Source organism: Pristiophorus japonicus, chromosome 10 (genome assembly GCF_044704955.1).
Source record: "Pristiophorus japonicus isolate sPriJap1 chromosome 10, sPriJap1.hap1, whole genome shotgun sequence".
Classification (NCBI taxonomy): domain Eukaryota; kingdom Metazoa; phylum Chordata; class Chondrichthyes; family Pristiophoridae; genus Pristiophorus; species Pristiophorus japonicus.
Genome location: NC_091986.1, coordinates 49,388,645 through 49,409,298, shown reverse-complemented (window position 1 = coordinate 49,409,298; position 20,654 = coordinate 49,388,645). Strand labels below are relative to the sequence as shown.

Below are 20,654 nucleotides of genomic sequence, written 5' to 3'. Positions count from 1 at the left end.
TTAAAGTCACCCATTATAACTGCTGCACCTTTATTGCATGCACCCCTAATTTCCTGTTTGATGCCCTCCCCAACATCATTACTACTGTTTGGAGGTCTGTACACAACTCCCACTAACGTTTTTTGCCCTTTGATGTTCTGCAGCTCTACCCATATAGATTCCACATCATCCAAGCTAATGTCCTTCCTAACTATTGCATTAATCTCCTCCTTAACCAGCAATGCTACCCCACCTCCTCTTCCTTTTATTCTATCCTTCCTGAATGTTGAATACCCCTGGATGTTGAGTTCCCAGCCCTGATCATCCTGGAGCCACGTCTCTGTAATCCCAATCACATCATATTTGTTAACATCTATTTGCACAGTTAATTCATCCACCTTATTACAGATACTCCTTACATTAAGACACAAAGCCTTCAGGCTTGTTTTTTAACACCCTTTCCTAAAGTTATCAGCCATCTTCGAGCCTGTACGTTTGTACGGTCGTACCGAAAACATAACAAATGGCGACAAGGATGGGATCATCGGATAACAAAGCTGAAATTTTTGTTGGGTGATTCAGCTATCTGACACAGACTTTGAGAGCTTCTCTGTTTTGATTAACAGCTACAAATCCAAGGTAAATTACAAGCACACTTGGCTGAACTGTCAGACTCCAGATGGCTGTGCCTATTGGAATAATAGGGCACTTAGGGGAATTTCAACGCGACCGTGAAAGTTTTGGAGCGTATGTGGAGCAGCTAGAAATGTTTTTCACCGCAAATAATATCATCGAAGTCCCCGATTGATGAAAACCATAACCGGGTGGTGTTGGAAAGACAACGGGCTATTTTCTTAACTGAAGCAGGGCCCAAGGTGTATAAAACACTGAAAAATGTGCTTGTGCCTGTCAAGCCAAAGGACGCATCACTTGAGCAGAGAACAGCACTACAGTTCTCGGCCCCACTACAGTCCTCAGCCCTGGGAAATTGTTGAAAGTTATCGTTTCTGAATACGAGATCAGTTAACTGATGAAAGTATCAGTGAGTACATCGTAGCATTAAAAAAGCTATCTATTCATTGTAATTTCGGGAACTTTCAGGACTGAGCATTGCTTTGTTTCTGGGATGAAAAATGATGCAATCAGAAGAAAGTTATTGACAACTCCTGACTTGACTTTTGATTCAGCTTGTCAGACAGCTAGGTCGATGAGCATGGCCGACCAACATTCCCAAGAATTTCATACTATTTTCAGTCATCAGACAACCGAGGTGAATCGCCTGCAGGTTCAAAGTAAAAGGTGGTGGGGTCCCAAAGTCTCAGCAACTGGCAATGGGAACAGAGCATTGAAGTCATGCTTTCTGTGCCCTGGGACAACACATTGCTCAAAGTTGTCCATATGTGAAGGCAGAGTGTTTCTTCTGCAGGAAAACTGGGCATCTTGCGAAGGCATGTCGACTGAAGAGTAAACCAACTTTCAAAGCTATAAGTAGAAATCCCAAGAGACTACATAGCATGGAAGAAAAACAACAGGACGAGGAGGTTTTAGAGCTACACATAGTCCGGAGCACAAGGATAATGAACAGCGATTCGAAAAGTATCATCCACGTAGATGTTGCAGGAACCAAGATACCCATGGAAATCGACACTGGTGCATCTTTGAGTGTCGTACCGGAGTCGCTATACCTCAACAAATTGCGTGATTTCCCATTGGAGAAATCCAAGATAGAGCTGCGAGGCTACTCGGGAGAGAACATTCCTGTAGTAGGTTGTAGCTGTTTCAGAGCTTGCCTCTCTTAGTCATGGCAGGAGACAAGCCTGCCTTACTAGGAAGAAATTGGTTGGGATCACTGAAGCTGAATTGGAATGAGATTTTTTGTGTTGAAACGAGATTTGCATCGAAGGATGATGTCATCAAGAAGTAGCCAAAGGTGTTCTGCGAAACAGGCAGTCCGATCCAAGGCTTCAAGGCGAGTGTCAGGGATCAGTTTACTGCAAGCCATGTCCCGTACCATATACTCAGAGAAAGTTGAGCAAGAACTTAAGACTAGAAACTGAGAGAACATTATCTCTAAGATAGATATATGTAATTGGGCTACACCCATTGTTGTTGTACCTAAGTCTGATGGTAAGGTTGTGTGGTGATTATAAAGTAACTGTAAACCAGGTTCTAGAGGGTAATCTCTCCAATACATTGCCAAATGTAGAAAATTTGTTCACAACAGTGACAGGTGGTCAGATCTTCTCAAAGTTGGATCTTATGAATGCGTACTTACAACTTGAACTAGATGAGGAGTCCAAGTCATGTTTGACTATAAATAATCATCTAGGCCTATAATCAATTTAATAGGCTACCATTTGGAGTGTCTTCCGCCCCTGCCATATTCCAAGAGGTGATGAACCAGATTTTGCAAATTATTGAAGGGGTAGTATGTTAGTTAGTTTGATGATATACTAATTTTAGAACCAAATAGGCAAATTCATAATAACATATTGAATGAAGTCCTCAAACGGGTAGAGAAGCACAGAGTACGAGTGACTGCTTGCAAATGTGAGTTATTTCAAAACTCAGTGGAGTACTTGGGGTACAGAGTAGACAAAGATGGTTTACATCCAACCAAGGGAAAGCTGGATGCAATCAGAAATGCACCCACTCCCAAGAATGCCACTGAACTTCGATCATTTTTGGGTCTTTTGAACTATTATGGGAAATTCCTACCAAATTTGGCTACAGTGTTACATCCACTGAATGAACTGTTGAAAAAACAGTTGCATTGGAAGTGGTCAGAAGAATGCGACACAGCATTCAAGGAGTGTAAAAGCAAATTGGTAGAGAGCACCATGTTAGTTCACTATGACGTATCTAAGGAGATCAAGCTAGCATGTGATGCCTCTCCTTATGGAGTTGGGGCAGTGGTCTCATGTACTACATAGTGGGGACGAGAGACCAATTGCTTTTGCTTCATGCACTCTGTGTCAGTGAGTGTAATTATGCGCAAATCGAAAGAGAAGCTTTGGCATTAATTTTGGGGGTCAAGAAGTTTCACAAATACTTGTATGGTCGTAAGTTTACCATAGTTGCGGACCATAAGCCGATGAGCAATCCTCCATCCAAAGACCCCAGTTCCAACATTAACTGCAGCCCGAATGCAGAGATGGGCGTTGACTTTGTCAGCATATACATATGATATTGAATACAGATGATCAGCTGTTCACAGTAATGCTGATGCTATGTCTAGATTGCCTTCCCCATCACAAGTTACACCCGATAGGGAAGAAGTGTTTTATTTTTCATGCATTGATGAACTGCCAGTCACAACTGAAGAGATTGGTAGAGCAACCAAATGTGTGACTCAGTTATGTCAAAGGTGTATGATTACATTGCAAATGACTGGCCAAACCAGTTAACAGACAAATATATTCATCCATTCTTCATTCGTAGGAATGAATTATGTCATAGAAACATAGAAAATAGGTGCAGGAGTAGGCCATTCGGCCCTTCGAGCCTGCACCACTATTCAGTAAGATCATGGCTGATCATGCAACTTCAGTACCCCATTCCTGCTTTCGCTCCATACCCCTTGATCCCTTTAGCCGTAAGGGCCACATCTAACTCCCTTTTGAATATATCTGACGAACTGTTCTCAACAACTTTCTGTGGTAGAGAATTCCACAGGTTAACAATTCTCTGAGTGAAGAAGTTTCTTCTCATCTCGGTCCTAAATGGCTTACCCTTTATCCTCATACTGTGACCCCTGGTTCTGGACTTCCCCAACATCGGGAACATTCTTCCTGCATCTAACCTGTCCAATCCCGTCAGAATTTTATATGTTTCTATGAGATTCCCTCTCATCCTTCTAAATTCCAGTGACTATAAGCCAAGTCGATCCAGTCCTTCTTCATATGTCAGTCCTGCCATCCCGGGAATCAGATTGGTGAACCTTCGCTGCACTCCCTCAATAGCAAGAATGTCCTTCCTCAGATTAGGAGACCAAAACTGTACACAATAATCGAGGTGTGGTCTCACCAAGGCCCTGTACAACTGCTCCTATACTCAAATCCCCTCGCTATGAAGGCCAACATGCCATTTGCCGCCTTCACTGCCTGCTGTACCTGCATGCCAACTTTCAATGACTGATGTACTGGATAGAGTACAATGACTGGATGGAGAATTGGCTGGCTAACAGAAAGCAGAGAGTCGGGATAAATGGGTCCTTTTCGGGTTGGAAATCGGTGGTTAGTGGTGTGCCACAGGGATCGATGCTGGGACCACAACTGTTTACAATATACATAGATGACATGGAAGAGGGGACAGAGTGTAGTGTAACAAAATTTGCAGATGACACAAAGATTAGTGGGAAAGCGGGTTGTGTAGAGAAGACAGAGGCTGCAAAGAGATTTAGATAGGTTAAGCGAATGGGCTAAGGTTTGGCAGATGGAATACAATGTCGGAAAGTGTGAGGTCATCCACCTTGGGAAAACAAACAAAAAAAAGGAATACTATTTGAATAGGGAGAAATTACAACATGCTGCAGTGCAGAGCGACCTGGGGGTCCTTGTGCATGAATCCCAAAAAGTTATTATGCAGGTGCAGCAGGTAATCAGGAAGGCGAATGGAATGTTGGCCTTCATTGCGAGAGGGATGGAGTACAAAAGCAGGGAGGTCCTTCTGCAACTATATCGGGTATTGGTGAGGCCGCACTTGGAGTACTGCGTGCAGTTTTGGTCGTCTTACTTAAGGAAAGATATACTGGCTTTGGAGGAGGTACAGAGACGATTCACTAGGCTGATTCCGGAGATGAGGGGGTTACCTTATGATGATAGATTGAGTCGACTGGATCTTTACTCGTTGGAGTTCAGAAGGATGAGGGGTGATCTTATAGAAACATATAAAATAATGAAAGGGATAGACAAGATAGAGGCAGAGAGGTTGTTTCCACTGGTCGGGGAGACTAGAACTAGGGGGCACAGCCTCAAAATACGGGGGAGCCAATTTAAAACCGAGTTGAGAAGGAATTTCTTCTCCCAGAGGGTTGTGAATCTGTGGAATTCTCTGCCCAAGGAAGCAGTTGAGGCTAGCTCATTGAATGTATTCAAGTCACAGATAGATTTTTAACCAATAAGGGAATTAAGGGTTATGGGGAGCGGGCGGGTAAGTGGAGCTGAGTCCACGGCCAGATCAGCCATGATCTTGTTGAATGGCGGAGCAGGCTCGAGAGGCTAGATGGCCTACTCCTGTTCCTAATTCTTATGTTCTTATGTACCATGACACCCAGGTCTTGATGCACCTCCCCTTTTCCTAATCTGTCACCATTCAGATAATATTCTGCCGCCTTGTTTTTGCCACCAAAGTGGATAACCTCGCATTTATCTACATTATACTGCATCTGCCCACTCACCTAACCTGTCCAAGTCACCCTGCAGCCTCTTAGCATCCTCCTCACAGCTCACACTGCCACCCAGCTTAGGGTCATCTGCAAACTTGGAGATTCAATTCCTTCATCTAAATCATAGAAACATAGAAACATAGAAAATAGGTGCAGGAGTAGGCCATTCGGCCCTTCTAGCCTGCACCGCCATTCAATGAGTTCATGGCTGAACATTCAACTTCAGTACCCCATTCCTGCTTTCTCGCCATACCCCTTGATCCCCCTAGCAGTAAGGACCTCATCTAACTCCTTTTTGAATATATTTAGTGAATTGGCCTCAACAACTTTCTGTGGTAGAGAATTCCACAGGTTCACCACTCTCTGGGTGAAGAAGTTCCTCCGCATCTCGGTCCTAAATGGCTTACCCCTTATCCTTAGACTGTGACCCCTGGTTCTGGACTTCCCCAACATTGGGAACATTCTTCCTGCATCTAACCTGTCTAACCCCGTCAGAATTTTATATGTTTCTATGAGGTCCGCTCTCATTCTTCTGAACTCCAGTGAATACAAGCCCAGTTGATCCAGTCTTTCTTGATAGGTCAGTCCCGCCATCCCGGGAATCAGTCTGGTGAACCTTCGCTGCACTCCCTCAATAGCAAGAATGTCCTTCCTCAGGTTAGGAGACCAAAACTGTACGCAATACTCCAGGTGTGGCCTCACCAATGCCCTGTACAACTGTAGCAACACCTCCCTGCCCCTGTACTCAAATCCCCTTGCTATGAAGGCCAACATGCCATTTGCTTTCTTAACCGCCTGCTGCACCTGCATGCCAACCTTCAATGACTGATGTACCATGACACCCAGGTCTCTTTGCACCTCCCCTTTTCCTAATCTGTCACCATTCAGATAATAGTCTGTCTCTCTGTTTTTACCACCAAAGTGGATAACCTCACATTTATCCACATTATACTTCATCTACCATGCATTTGCCCACTCACCTAACCTATCCAAGTCGCTCTGCAGCCTCACAGCATCCTCCTCGCAGCTCACACTGCCACCCAACTTAGTGTCATCCGCAAATTTGGAGATACTACATTTAATCCCCTCATCTAAATCATTAATGTACAGTGTAAACAGCTGGGGCCCCAGCACAGAACCTTGCGGTACCCCACTAGTCACTGCCTGCCATTCTGAAAAGTACCCATTTACTCCTACTCTTTGCTTCCTGTCTGACAACCAGTTCTCAATCCATGTCAGTACACTACCCCCAATCCCATGTGCTCTAACTTTGCACATCAATCTCTTGTGTGGGACCTTGTCGAACGCCTTCTGAAAGTCCAAATATACCACATCAACTGGTTCTCCCTTATCCACTCTACTGGAAACATCCTCAAAAAATTCCAGAAGATTTGTCAAGCATGATTTCCCTTTCACAAATCCATGCTGACTTGGACCTATCATGTCACCTCTTTCCAAATGCACTGCTATGACATCCTTAATAATTGATTCCATCATTTTACCCACTACCGATGTCAGGCTGACCGGTCTATAATTCCCTGTTTTCTCTCTCCCTCCTTTTTTAAAAAGTGGGGTTACATTGGCTACCCTCCACTCCATAGGAACTGATCCAGAGTCAATGGAATGTTGGAAAATGACTGTCAACGCATCCACTATTTCCAAGGCCACCTCCTTAAGTACTCTGGGATGCAGTCCATCAGGCCCTGGGGATTTATCGGCCTTCAATCCCATCAATTTCCCCAACACAATTTCCCGGCTAATAAGGATTTCCCTCAGTTCCTCCTCCTTACTAGACCCCCCGACCCCTTTTATAACCGGAAGGTTGTTCGTGTCCTCCTTCGTGAATACCGAACCAAAGTACTTGTTCAGTTGGTCCGCCATTTCTTTGTTCCCCGTTATGACTTCACCTGATTCTGACTGCAGGGGACCTACATTTGTCTTTACTAACCTTTTTCTCTTTACATATCTATAGAAACTTTTGCAATCCGTCTTAATGTTCCCTGCAAGCTTCTTCTCATACTCCATTTTCCCTGCCCTAATCAAACCCTTTGTCCTCCTCTGCTGAGTTCTAAATTTCTCCCAGTCCCCAGGTTCGCTGCTATTTCTGGCCAATTTGTATGCCACTTCCTTGGCTTTAATACTATCCCTGATTTCCCTTGATAGCCACGGTTGAGCCACCTTCCCTTTTTTATTTCTATGCCAGACAGGAATATATATTGTCATCATGAATGTATATTGTAAATAGCTGGGGTCCCAGCACTGAACCTTGCGGTGCCCCAGTAGTCACTGCCTGCCATTTTGAAAAGGACCCGTTTATTCCTACTCTTTGCTTCCTGTCTGCCAACCAGTTCACTATCCACGTCAATATATTATCCCCAATACCATGTGCTTTAATTTTGCACACTAATCTCATGAGACCTTGTCAAAAGCCTTTTGAAAGTCCAAATACACCACATCCACTGGTTCTCCCTTGTCCACTCTACTAGTTACATCCTCAAAAAATTCTAGATTTGTCAAGCATGATTTCTGTTATCTATGTAAACCAGTAAATACCATGCCTAACCACCAGAGGGCTTATCCCCTGGAGTCCCAAGGGATCCCACAATCCCTTGGGAGCACCTGTATGTAAGGAGGCCTCACAGGCTGGAGAGGCACTCTGAGATCTGTAATAAAGGACTATGGTCACACCTTACTTTGAGCTTGCAGTATCTGGTCTGACTCTTTATTCAAGACGTAACGACTGGCGACGGGATACAAATGACGAATCCTCCCGCAACAATGCAGAGAATCGTGGGCATCCTGGAGAAGTTTTCGGAGGGAGATGATTGGGAAATCTTCGTGGAGCGACTCGTGGCCAACAAGCTGGAAGGAGAAGCGAACGCTGCCAAATGAAGGGCGATCCTCCTCACCGTTTGTGGGGCACCAATGTATGGCTTCATGAAAAATCTGCTTGCTCCAGCGAAATCCACAGACAAGTCGTACGATGATTTGCACACACTGGTCCGGGAGCATCTAAACCCAAAGGAAAGCGTTCTGATGGCGAGGTACCGGTTCTACAGGTACAAGAGGTCTGAAGGCCAGGAAGTGGCAAGCTATGTCGCCGAGCTAAGGCGCCTTGCAGGACATTGTGAATTTGAAGGACACTTGGAGCACATGCTCAGGGACTTCTTTGTACTTGGCATTGGCCATGAAGTAATACTTCTCAAACTTTTGACTGTAGAGACCCCAACCTTGAGTAAAGTCATAGTGATAGCCCAGGCGTTCATCGCCACCAGTGACAATACCAAACAAATTTCTCAGCACACAAGTGCTGTTGCAACTACCGTGAACAAAGTAATGTTGTTTTCGAATCGTAATGTACAGGGCAGGACTCGCATGCCTGCAGCTGCATGTCCGCAGATGACTGAGTCCACCATCGAGGGTGGTGAATGCAAGGCCATTAACACCTTGTTGGTGCTGCGGAGGTGATCATCGCTTCCATTCATGCCGCTTCAAAAGATACGTTTGAAAGGGCTGTCGAACAATAGGACACCTCCAATGTATGTGCAGGCAAGCTGCTAATCCTGCAAACCACCATGTTGCAGAGGAGGCCAGATCCACGGTGGATCACGATGAACCAGAGCCTCAGACTGAGGAGATATAGATATATGGGGTGCACATATTTACTACAAAGTGTCCCCCGATAATGCTGAAGGTTGAATTAAATGGACTCCTGGTGTCAATGGAGCTGGACACTGGCGCGAGCCAGTCCATAATGAGCAAAAAGATTTTCGATAAACTTTGGTGCAGCAAGGCCTCAAGGCCAGTCCTTACTCCCATTCGTACTAAACTGAGAACATATACAAAGGAACTGATTCCTGTAATCGCCAGTGCTACCGTAAAGGTTACCTATGATGGAGCGGTGCACAATTTACCACTCTGGGTGGTACCGGGCGATGGCCCCACACTGTTCGGCAGGAGCTGGCTGGGAAAGATACGCTGGAACTGGGAACGACGTCCGAGTGCTCTCGTCCGTCGACGACACTTCATGTGTCCAGATCTTAAACAAATTCCCCTCGCTGTTCTAACCGGGTATCGGGAAGTTCCAAGGAGCAAAAGTGCAGATCCATTTGATTCTGGGGCACGACCCATCCATCACAAGGCGAGCGTGGTACCATATATAATGAAAGAGAGGGTGGAGATTGAGCTGGACCGGCTGCAACGAGAGGGCATCATTTCGCCGATTGAATTCAACGAGTGGGCCAGTCCAATTGTTCCAGTCCTCAAGGAAGACGGCACCATCAGAATCTGATGATTGCAAAGTAACTATCAATCGTTTCTCCCTGCAGGATCAATACCCGCTACCAAAGGCAGACAACCTATTTGCGACGCTGGTGGGAGGAAAAACGTTCACAAAGCTGGACTTGACCTCGGCCTACAGGAGCTGGAGGAATCATCGAAGGACCTCACCTGCAGCAACATGCACAAAGGTCTCTTCATTTATAACAGATGCCCGTTTGGGATTCGATCAGCCGCGGCGATATTCCAGAGGAACATGGAAAGCTTGCTGAAGTCGGTCCCGCGCACCGTGGTCTTCCAGGACGACATCTTGGTTACAGGTCAGGACACCGTCGAGCATCTGCAGAACCTGGAGTAGGTTCTTAGTCGGCTTAATCGTGTGGGGTGTAAGGGGGTGGTTTTGCACCCCTTCAGGGGCTCGGGTTAAAACGCTCGAAGTGTGTTTTCCTGGCGCCTGAAGTGGAGTTCCTGGGGGAGAAGAATCGTGGCGGATGGCATCAGGCCCACCGATTCGAAGATGGAGGCAATCAAGAACGCACTGAGACCACAGAACGTGATGGAGTTGCGGTCGTTTCTAGGACTCCTGAACTACTTTGGTAACTTTTGGCTTTACCCCATAGCCATTCATCTCCTTTAGGCGGTGAAGAGTGCAGTGGTTCTAACACTCTTCACCGCCTAAAGGAGATGAATGGCTATGGGGTAAAGCCAAGAAAATGCCTTTGAGAAAGCTAGAAAACTGTTCTGCTCAAACAAATTGCTTGTGTTGTATGATCCATGTAAGCGTTTGGTACTAGCATGTGATGCGTCGTCATATGGTGTCGGGTGTGTATAGCAACAAGCTAATGAATCTGGGAAATTGCAACTGGTTGCTTACGCATCCAGAAGTCTGTCTAAGGCTGAGAGGGCCTACAGCATGATTGAAAAAGAAGCATTAGCGTGTGTTTATGGGGTAAAGAAATGCATCAATATCTATTTGGGCTCAAATTTGAATTGGAAACCGACCGTAAGCCAGTTATATCCCTCTTTTCTGAAAGTAAGGGGATAAACACGAATGCGTTGGCCCGCATCCAGAGATGGGCGCTCACGTCCGCATACAACTATGCCATCCGCCACAGGCCAGGCACAGAAAACTGTGCCAATGCTCTCAGTAGGCTGCCATTGCATACCACGGATGTGGAGATGGCATAGCCCCCAGATTTAGTTCTGGCAATGGAAGCATTCGAAAGTGAGCAATCACCTGTTGCCGCCCGACAGATTAGAACCTGGATGAGCCAGGACCCCTTACTGTCCTTAGTAAAAAAAAAAAACTGTGTGCTCCACGGGAGTTGGTCTAGTGTCCCGTTAGAGATGCAGGAAGAAATAAAGCCGTACCAGTGGCGCAGAGATGAAATGTCTATGCAGGCAGATTGCCTCCTATGGGGTAATCGGGTAGTAGTGTCAAAAAAAAGGGCAGGGACACTTTCATTAGTGACCTCCACAGTACCCACCCAGGCATTGTAATGATGAAAGCCATAGCCAGATCCCATCTGTGGTGGCCCAGTATCGATGCAGACTTAGAGTCCTGTATGCACAAATGTAACACATGTTCTCAGTTAAGCAATGCACCCAGGGAGGCGCCACTAACTTTATGGTCCTGGTCATCCAAACCATGGTCCAGGGTCCATGTCGACTACGCAGACCCATTCTTGGGAAAAATGTTCCTTGTGGTTGTAGATGCGTACTCCAAGTGGATTGAATGTGTGATAATGTCGGCAAGCACATCCGCTGCCACCATTGAAAGCCTGCGGGCCATGTTTGCCACGCATGGCCTGCCTGATGTCCTTGTGAGTGACAATGGGCTGCGCTTCACCAGTGCCAAGTTCAAAGAGTTCATGACCCGCAATGGGATCAAATATGTCACTTCTGCCCCGTTTAAACCAGAGTCCAACGGTCAGGCAGAACGAGCAGTTCAAACAATCAAACAGCTTGAACAGGGTAACTGAAGGCTCACTGCAGACTTGCTTATCCCGAGTCCTGCTTAGTTACCGCACAAGACCCCACTCGCTCACTGGGGTCCCTCCCGCTGAACTGCTCGTGAAAAGGGCACTTAGGACAAGGCTCTCGTTAGTACACCCTGATCTACACGAACAGGTCGAGAGCAGGCGACTTCAACAGAATACATATCATTGCGCAAATGTGTCACGCGAAATTGAGATAAATTATTCTGTATTTGTGTTGAACTATGGACAAGATCCCAAGTGGCTTCCTGGCACTGTTTTGGCCAAAGAGGGGAGTAGGGTGTTTGTGGTCAAACTCTCAAAAGGACTCCCCTGCAGGAAACACTTGGACCAAACCAAACTCAGATTTACTGACTATCCAGAACAACCCACAATAGACTCCTTTTTCGACCCTCCAACACACGCACAAGTGGCACCCTACCCAGTGGTTGACCACGAAGCAGAACCCATCACCCGCAGCAGCCCAGCAGGACTCACCACCCCCAGCAGCCCAGCAAGGCCAGCTGCGCAGCAGCCCAGTGAGACGATCAACCAGGGAAAGAAATGGTCCCTGATCGACTCACATTGTAAATAGTTACACTATTGACTTTGGGTGGGGGGGGGGGGGGGTGGGGAGGAGAGAGTGTTATGTATGTAAACCTGTAAATGCCATGTCTAACCACCAGAGGGCTTATACCCTGGAGTCCCAAGGGATCCCACAATCCCTTGGGAGCACCTGTATATAAGGAGGCCTCACAGGCTGGAGAGGCACTCTGAGATCTGTAACAAAGGACTCACATCTTACTTTGAGCTTGCAGTATCTGGTCTGACTCTCTATTCATGACATAGCAATTTCCCTTTCATAAATCCATGCTGACTTGGACCGATCCTGTCACTGCTTTCCAAATGTGCTGCTATTACATCTTTAATAATTGATTCCACATTTGCTCCACTACCGATGTCAGGCTAACCGGTCTATAATTCCCAGTTTTCTCTCTCTTCTTTTTTTAAAAATGGGGTTACATTAGCTACCCTCCAATCCATAGGAAATGATCCAGAGTCGATAGAATGTTGGAAAATGACCACCAATGCATCCACTATTTCTAGGGCCACTTCCTTAAGTACTCTGGGATGCAGACTATCAGGCCCTGGTGATTTATCAGCCTTCAATCCCATCAATTTCCCTAACACAATTTCCTGACTAATAAGGATTTCCTTCAGTTCCTCCTTCTCACTGGACCCTCGGTCCCCTAGTATTTCTGGAAGGTTATTTGTGTCTTCCTGAGTGAAGACCGAACCAAAGTATTTGTTCAGTTGGTCTGCTATTTCTTTGTTCCCCATTATAAATTCACCTGATTCTGACTGCAAGGGACCTACATTTGTCTTCACTGATCTTTTTCTCTTCACATATCTATAGAAGCTTTTGCAGTCAGTTTTTATGTTCCCTGCAAGCTTTCTCTCATACTCCATTTTCCCCCTCCTAATTAAACCCTTTGTTCTCTGCTGAATTCTAAATTTCTCCCAGTCCTCAGGTTTGCTGCTTTTCCTGGCCAATTTATATGCCTCTTCCTTGGATTTAACACTATCCCTAATTTCCCTTCAATAAAGATTGCATCATGTGGGGTGCAAGAGTGGTTATATCAAATAAATATCAAATAAATTCAGGTCCAAATTATTAGGAGATCTTCATGACCAGCACCTAGGAATGTGCTTGACCAAGAGTTTTGCACGCAGTTACTTATGGTGGCCAGGTCTAGATAAAGATATAGAGCCATCATCATCATCGTATTGAGGATGACTTGCTTCCACGCCAAAAAGGGATGAGTTCACAGGTGTTTCAATGAAGGACCTAATATTCCAGGTCCCGAACTACATGTTGAAGATGCCTGTGCTGGGATTTTTTTAACGTGTGGTGACTGTTGCACCAGTAGCATATCCGACATCAAATGTACTGGAAACAAGTCCAAGAGAAAGTCATAATTTAAGTCCGAGTCAGGCAGACAAGCAGTCTGCAGTTGTAGAGAGTTCAAATGTAAATCAAGGGCAGCCCTTGGAGGAAAACTTCATCAGGATCAGCCGAGAATGAGTCCAAGTTCGACACCATGTTTGGAAGGTGCTGTTTGAGAGCGAAGGTATCCTCTTCGAAACAGAAAACAAGTGGTTTGTAAATATGGCAAAATAAGTTCATATCTTTTGTTATGTCTGATGATTGTTACACTTCTCCCTCCTTAATGAAGAAGTAATTATAATATATATACATATATATATATATATATATAGCTCCACCCAGTGGACTACTGTGGCACTGCAGCCATTGTTGTTTATAACAATAAAGAGAGAACAAGTCACGTGACTCGGCTTCCTAAAGTTATCAGCCATCTTCGAGCCTGTGTGTTTGTACGGTCGTACCGAAAACATAACACACTGGAAGCAGCTTTAAACAACTAGTGACTTATGATTGCTATCCTAAAATTCAATAATATAACAGAACATCAAACTAATCTTGCACCGTTTTTTAATATAATGCTATGAAATTTAGTATTTGAATCTACTGTATGTGCCCATGTTAAACCATTTTGTTCTAAACCCCCAGTGTACTTCAGTTTGATGTTATAGCGGTTGCACAGTTATGAAGAATTGGCAGGCGTGAGTGTTCCAGAGATGCATAAGTATAGAGCAGTTTCTCTGGTGCTCAGGAACATGGGCAGGAAGCACTGCCTTTTAAAGATTATATGTAACTGTAAAAAGTATCAGTAATGGAGACAATATGGTATATTCAATCAAATATTCATCAAATATTTGTAAAGAACATTAATCAGCTAACCACAATGGAGGTCCAAAGAGACTTGGGGGATCAGGTACATTGATAATTAAAATGTCTTAAACAAGTACAGAAAATAATCAAAAAGGCTAATGGAATGGTGGCCTCTATATCTGGAGGACTAGAATACAAGGGGGTAGAAGTTATGCTGCAGCTGTACAAAACCCTGGTTAGACCACACCTGGAGCACTGTGAGCAGTTCTGGGCACCACACCTTATATTGCCCTTGGAGGGAGTGCAGCGTAGGTTTACCAGAATGATACACTGACTCCAGGGGTTAAATTACAAAGAGAGATTACACAAACTAGGGTTGTATTCCTTGGAATTTAGACGGTTAAAGGGTGATCTGATTGAAATTTTAAGGATATTAGAGTGAACAGATAGGGTAGATGGAGAGAAACTATTTCCACTGTTTGGGGATTCTAGGACTAGAGGGCATAGTCTAGAAAATTAGAGCCAGGCCTTTCAGGAGTGTATATGGAGTTAGGTCACAGATTAGCCATGATCTCTTTGAATGGCGGAGCAGACTTGAGGGACTAAATGGCATCCTTCTGTTCATATGTTCCTAATGAAATCGTAATAATGGCCATCAAATAGGCTGTGTTTTGTTGCCCGATCTACACTCCCTATGGTTCATTGTAGGACAATGATGCATCAGACACCCTTACAAACCGAAATCCATCGTTACTAAATGTCATTATTCCCTTTAAAATTACAAACTATTTACAGCACAGAAACAGGCTATTCAGCCCAACAGATCTACGCCGATGTTTGTGCTCCACATGAGCCTCTTCATCTCACCCAATCTGCATACCCATCTATTCCCTTCTCTCTCGTGTGTTTATTCGGCTTCCCCTTAAATGCATCTATGCTATTCGCCTCAACTACTCCCTGTGGCAGCGAGTTTAACATTCTCCTAACTCTGAGTAAAGAAGTTTCTCCTGAATTCCCTATTGGATTTATTAGTGACTCTTATATTTATGGTCCCCGAGTTCTGATCTTACACACAAGTGGAAACTTTTTAATCACTTTATATCAGAATTTTAAATATAAGAACAGAGCCGGGACCAATATCCTCGGTGGGGGTGGGGGGGGGGGGGAATTGCTAGTGCTGTTGGGGAGGGTTTAAATTAGTTTGGCAGAGTGTTGGGAACCAGAAAATAGATTCAGTAAGGAGGGAAGTAAAGCTGGAATTGGAAAGCCAAAATTTAGAAAGTGAACTTGAAGGACAGAGAAAATGAGGGCTAGTAAGTAGTCAACAAGGAGGTTTGGCTGTACTAAATGGTATATACGTCAATGCAAAGGAGTATAGCGAATCAGGCTGATGAGCTGAGAGCACAGGTCGACACTTGGGAGTAAAATATTCTAGCTATTACAGAGACATGGCTAAAAGAGGGGCAGGTATGGCAGCTCAACATTCATGGTTACAGGATTTTCAGATGGGATAGAGAGGGGGTTAAAAAGGGAGGCGGGGGGGGGGGTGGGGGTCGCAGTATTAACGAAAGAAACTATTGCAGCTGTGAGGAGGGATGATATGTGAGAGAGATCATCAAACGAGGCCATATCGGTCGAACTGAAAAACAAAGAAAGGGCTGGATGTGTACTTATAGACCCACAAATAGTGAGAGGGAGATAGAAGAGCAAATATGTAGGCAAATTTATGAGAAATGCAAAAACTATAGAGCAGTATTAGTAGGGGATTTCAACTATCCTAATAGTAACTGGGATAAAATTTAGTGTAGAGGGTGTAGAATTCCAAAAATACATTCAGGAGGACTTTTTTAGCCAGTATTTTGCAGCCTGGAGGTGCAGTTCTGGATTTAGTTTTAGAGAATGAAGCTGGGCAGCTGGAAGGGGTATCAGTGGTTTAGGTGCTAGCATTTAGGTACTAGTGACCATAATTCAGTTAGATTTAAGGTAGATATAGAAAAGGACAAGAATAGACCAGGAATAAAAGTTCTAAATTGGGGGAAAAGCCAACTTTGCTAAACTGAGGTGTGATTTAGCCATAGTGGACTGGAAACAGCTACTTGAAGGTAAATCAGTGTCAGAGCAGTGGGAGGCATTCAAGGAGGAGATCCGTAGGGTTCAGGCCAAATATGTGCCCGTGAAGAAAAAGGCTGACTAACAAATCTAGAGAACCCTGGATGTCTAGGGACATACAGGATAGGATAAAGAAAAAAAGGGAGGCTTATGACAGATACCGAGGGACAGATACTGCAGAATCTCTGGAGGAGTATAGAAAATGCAGGGGTGAAATTAAAAAGGTTATTAGGAAAGCAAAGAACAATGAAGCATGAACAATTCTTGGCATGCAAAATCAAGGAAAACCCAATGTTTTATAAATATATTAAGAGTAAGAGGATAACTAAAGAAAGGGTAGGGCCTATTAGAGACCATGAGGGTAAACTGTGTGTGGAGGCGGGAGATGTGGGTATGGTTCTTAATGAATACTTTGCGTCTGTTTTCATAAAGGAGAGGGGCGATGCAGACACTGCTATCGGGGAGGAGGAGTGTGAAATATTAGATGAAATAAACATAGTGAGAGAGGAGGGATTAAGGGGTTCAGCAGCTTTGAAAGTGGATAAGTCCCCAGGCCCGGATGAAATGTATCCCAGGCTGTTAGGAGAACTAGGCAGGTAGTGCAGGAGTCCCCTGAGTCAGTGGCGTAACTAGAGGATGTGGGCCCCAATGCAAACATAGATTTTAAAAAATCACAGAATGACAGGGGAAAGTGCAGCCAGCTAAGGAAGACCCCGCGCAGCTGCCCCTCGAGTGAGGGGGGCCGAAGAGGGAATTTGGGGTCTGGGTGAGCTGGGGTGAGGGAGGGTTTATGGGGTGAGGGGTTACCGTAGGGTCCAGGAACGGAGCCGTGCCGGGTGCGGACGGCGGGGACGAAGGCGCTCCAGGCTCAGGCTCTACGATTTCCAGAGCGAAAACATGGGCGAGATCTCTGTGCGGGAGGACAAGTGCTGACCGTGTACAGCGAGCACAACATCGAGGGGGTCAACAGCCACGGCCAGAGGGGCCTCTTCCCAGCCTCGTACGTGCAGATCCTGCGGGCTGGGAGCGGGGGCGACGCTGTGCCTGGTGCCGCCGAGCCTCCCGTTATGCCAATGTGCTGACCGGTGGCTACAACATCCCGGCGCCGCCTCAGTCTCCCAGCAGCTTCCTCCTGCTGGCCTGTCCCACTGCCAGCACCTTCTACCTCCCACCTCGCGCCCAAACTGGCGGCGGTGGGCTGGTCCTGGTGGGGCTGCAGCACCAGGCGTCGGGCAGCGGCGACGACGACTGGGACGATAACTCGATAGTGACGGACGAGCCGCTGTCCGGCAGCGGGGAAAGCAGCGACGGGTTCTCGGATTTTGATGGGGCGGGCCGTTATCGAGTGAGCACGGTGCCCTCCTCCTCGGCCACCGCCTCCTCCTACAAGAGCATGGCCACGGTCAGCAGGAACCTCAACAGCTTCGCCACCTTCGTCAAGTTGGGCAACAAAGCGGCAAGCTTCGTCCAGGATGACGACAAGATCTGCGTGGCGGTCGGCCCGCTTGGCCCCCAGTGGCAGGACCTTACCCGTTTGCCTGCTCCATCGACGAGCCCACCAAGCAGACCAAGTTCAAGGGCATCAAGAGCAACATCTCATATACCTGGTGTCCAGCCACACCCAGTGCCCGGTCAACCGGCACTCGTCATCATAGGCAGTCCCTCGGAATCGAGGAAGACTTGCTTCCACTCCTGAAGTGAGTTCTTTGGTGGCTGAACAGTCCAATATGAGAGCCACAGACTCTGACACAGGTGGGACAGACATTCGTCGAGGGACGGGGTGGGTGGGACTGGTTTGCCGCACGCTCCTTCCGCTGCCTGCGCTTGACCTCTTCACGCTCTTGAGATTCGAAGAGCTCAACGCCCTCCCGGAGGCACTTTCTCCACCTAGGGCGGTCTTCAGCCAGAGACTCCCAGCTGACAGTGGTGATGTCGCACTTTATCAGGGAGGCTTTTGAGTGTGTCCTTGTAATGTTTCCGCTGCCCACCTTTGGCTCATTTGCTGTGAAGGAGCTCCGCATAGAGCATTTGCTTAGGGAGTCTCGTGTCTGGCATGCGAACTATGTGGCCTGCCCAGCGAAGCTGATCAAGTGTGGTCAGTGCTTCAACACTGGGGATGTTAGCCTGGACGAGGACATTGATGTTGGTGCGTCTGTCCTCCCAGGGGATTTGCAGGATCTTGCGGAGACATCGTTGGTGGTATATCTCCATGCCTCTGATCCATAGAGGAGGGCGGGTATTACTACAGCCCTGTAGACCATGAGCTTGGTAGTAGATTTGAGGGCCTGGTCTTCGAACACTCTTTTCCGAAGGCTGCACTGGCGCACTGGAGGTGATGGTTCGGAGATTCAACAATGTCTGCTTTTGTTGATAAGAGGTTCCCGAGGTATGGGAAATGGTCCACGTTGTCGAGGGCCGACGCTACAAGCACTTCGACTGGCTGTACGGCCGGTTGGTGGAGAAGTTCCCCGTCATCTTGGTGCCCCATATCCCCGACAAGCAAGCCACCCGTCGCTTCGAGGAGGACTTCATCTCCAAGCAGAAGAAAGGGCTGACCCTGTGGATGAACCACATTAACGAGCCACCCACCATGTCTTCCTTCTCGGCTTTCCTCTTGCCCTGCTTCCAAGCCTTCTCATTGTTGCAGGTGAGGAAATGCTGGAAGGCGTTGCTGGCCTTCCAGCATTTCCTCACCTGCAACAATGAGAAGGCTTGGAAGCAGGGCAAGAGGAAAGCCGAGAAGGAAGACATGGTGGGGGGCAACTTCTTCCTGACGCTCAACACCCCGCAGAGCCCCCTCGACCTGCAGGAGGTGGTGAGCAGGATCAGCAGGTTCAAAAGTTTCACCAAGAGGATGGATGAGAGCGTTTTCTAGCTGAGCCACACCGCCAACGAGTTTGCGAGGAAACAGGTGGTGGGCCCCCCTTCGGGCGAGGGCCCCAATGCTGCTGCATCACTGCCCTGAATCCATCTCGCTCTCCAACTGGTATCCTCTTCTGAGTACTGGTGGGAGCGACGGTGCCTCTGGGGAATGCAGCCAGAGCCAAGTCCACGGCACCACGGGTGGCTCAGCTGCACGTGGGGGGGGGGGAAAAAGAATGGTAGAGCTATTGTGGTAAGGGATTCAATGGTCAGGGGAGCAGACAGGTGTTTCTGCGGCCGCAGACGTGACTCCAGGATGGTTTGTTGCCTCCCTGGTGCCAGGGTCGAGGATGTCACTAAGCAGCTGCAGGGCATTCTGGGGGGAAGAGGGTGAACAGCCAGAGGTCGTGGTCCATATCGGGTCCAATGATATAGGTAGAAAGAGGGATGAGGTCCTGCAGGCAGAGTTTAGGGAGCTAGGAGAGTGATTAAAAAGCAGGACCTCAAAGGTAGTAATCTCTGGATTACTGCCGGTGCCAGGAGCTAGTGAGTACAGAAATAGGAGTATTGAGCAGATGCATGCGTAGCTTGAGAGATGGTGCAGGAGGGAGGGCTTTAGATTCCTGAGGCATTGGGACCGCTTCTGGGGGAGTGAGACCTGTACAAGCCGCACAGGTTACACCTCAACAGAGCCAGGACCAATATCCTCGTGGGGGGGTTTTCTAGTGCTTTTGGGGAGGGTTAAACTAGCTTGGCGGGGGAGTGGAAACCTGAGAATAGAGTCGGATGGGAGTAAAGCTGGAATTGGAAAGCAAAAATGTAGAAAGTGAATTTTAAGGACAGAGGAAACAAGCAGGAAAAAATGTTTTTTAAAAAAAACATTTAAAAGCTCTTTGTCTAAATGCATGTAGCATTCGTAACAAAATAGATGAGTTGACAGCACAAATAGATACAAATGGGTATGATCTGATAGCCATTACAGAGACGTGGTTGCAAGGTGACCAGGACTGGAAACTAAATGTTCTGGGGTACTTAACAATTCGGAAAGACAGACAGAAAAGAGGAGGAGGTGGCGTAGCACTGTTAATAAAGATGAGATCAGTGCGTTAGTGAGAAACGATACTGGCTCAGAGGATCAGGATGTTGAATCAGTTTTGGTGGAGATAAGGAATAATAAAGGGAAAAAGTCGCTGGTGGACGTAGTCTATAGGCCCCCTAACAGTGGCTACACTGTTGGACGAAGTATAAATCAAGAAATAATGGAGGCTTGTAGTAAAGGAATGGCAATAATCATGGGCAATTTTAACCT

General features: G+C 46.6%; 1 protein-coding gene and 1 pseudogene across 1 annotated transcript in view; both read left to right on the top strand.

Annotated features, from left to right (window-relative positions):
• cars2 (cysteinyl-tRNA synthetase 2, mitochondrial) overlaps positions 1 to 20,654 on the top strand; it is a 144,570-nt gene that overhangs the window by 108,729 nt on the left and 15,187 nt on the right. The gene's annotated exons all lie outside the window — the stretch shown is intronic.
• LOC139274941 (sorting nexin-18-like) lies at positions 1,494 to 19,448 on the top strand (annotated as a pseudogene).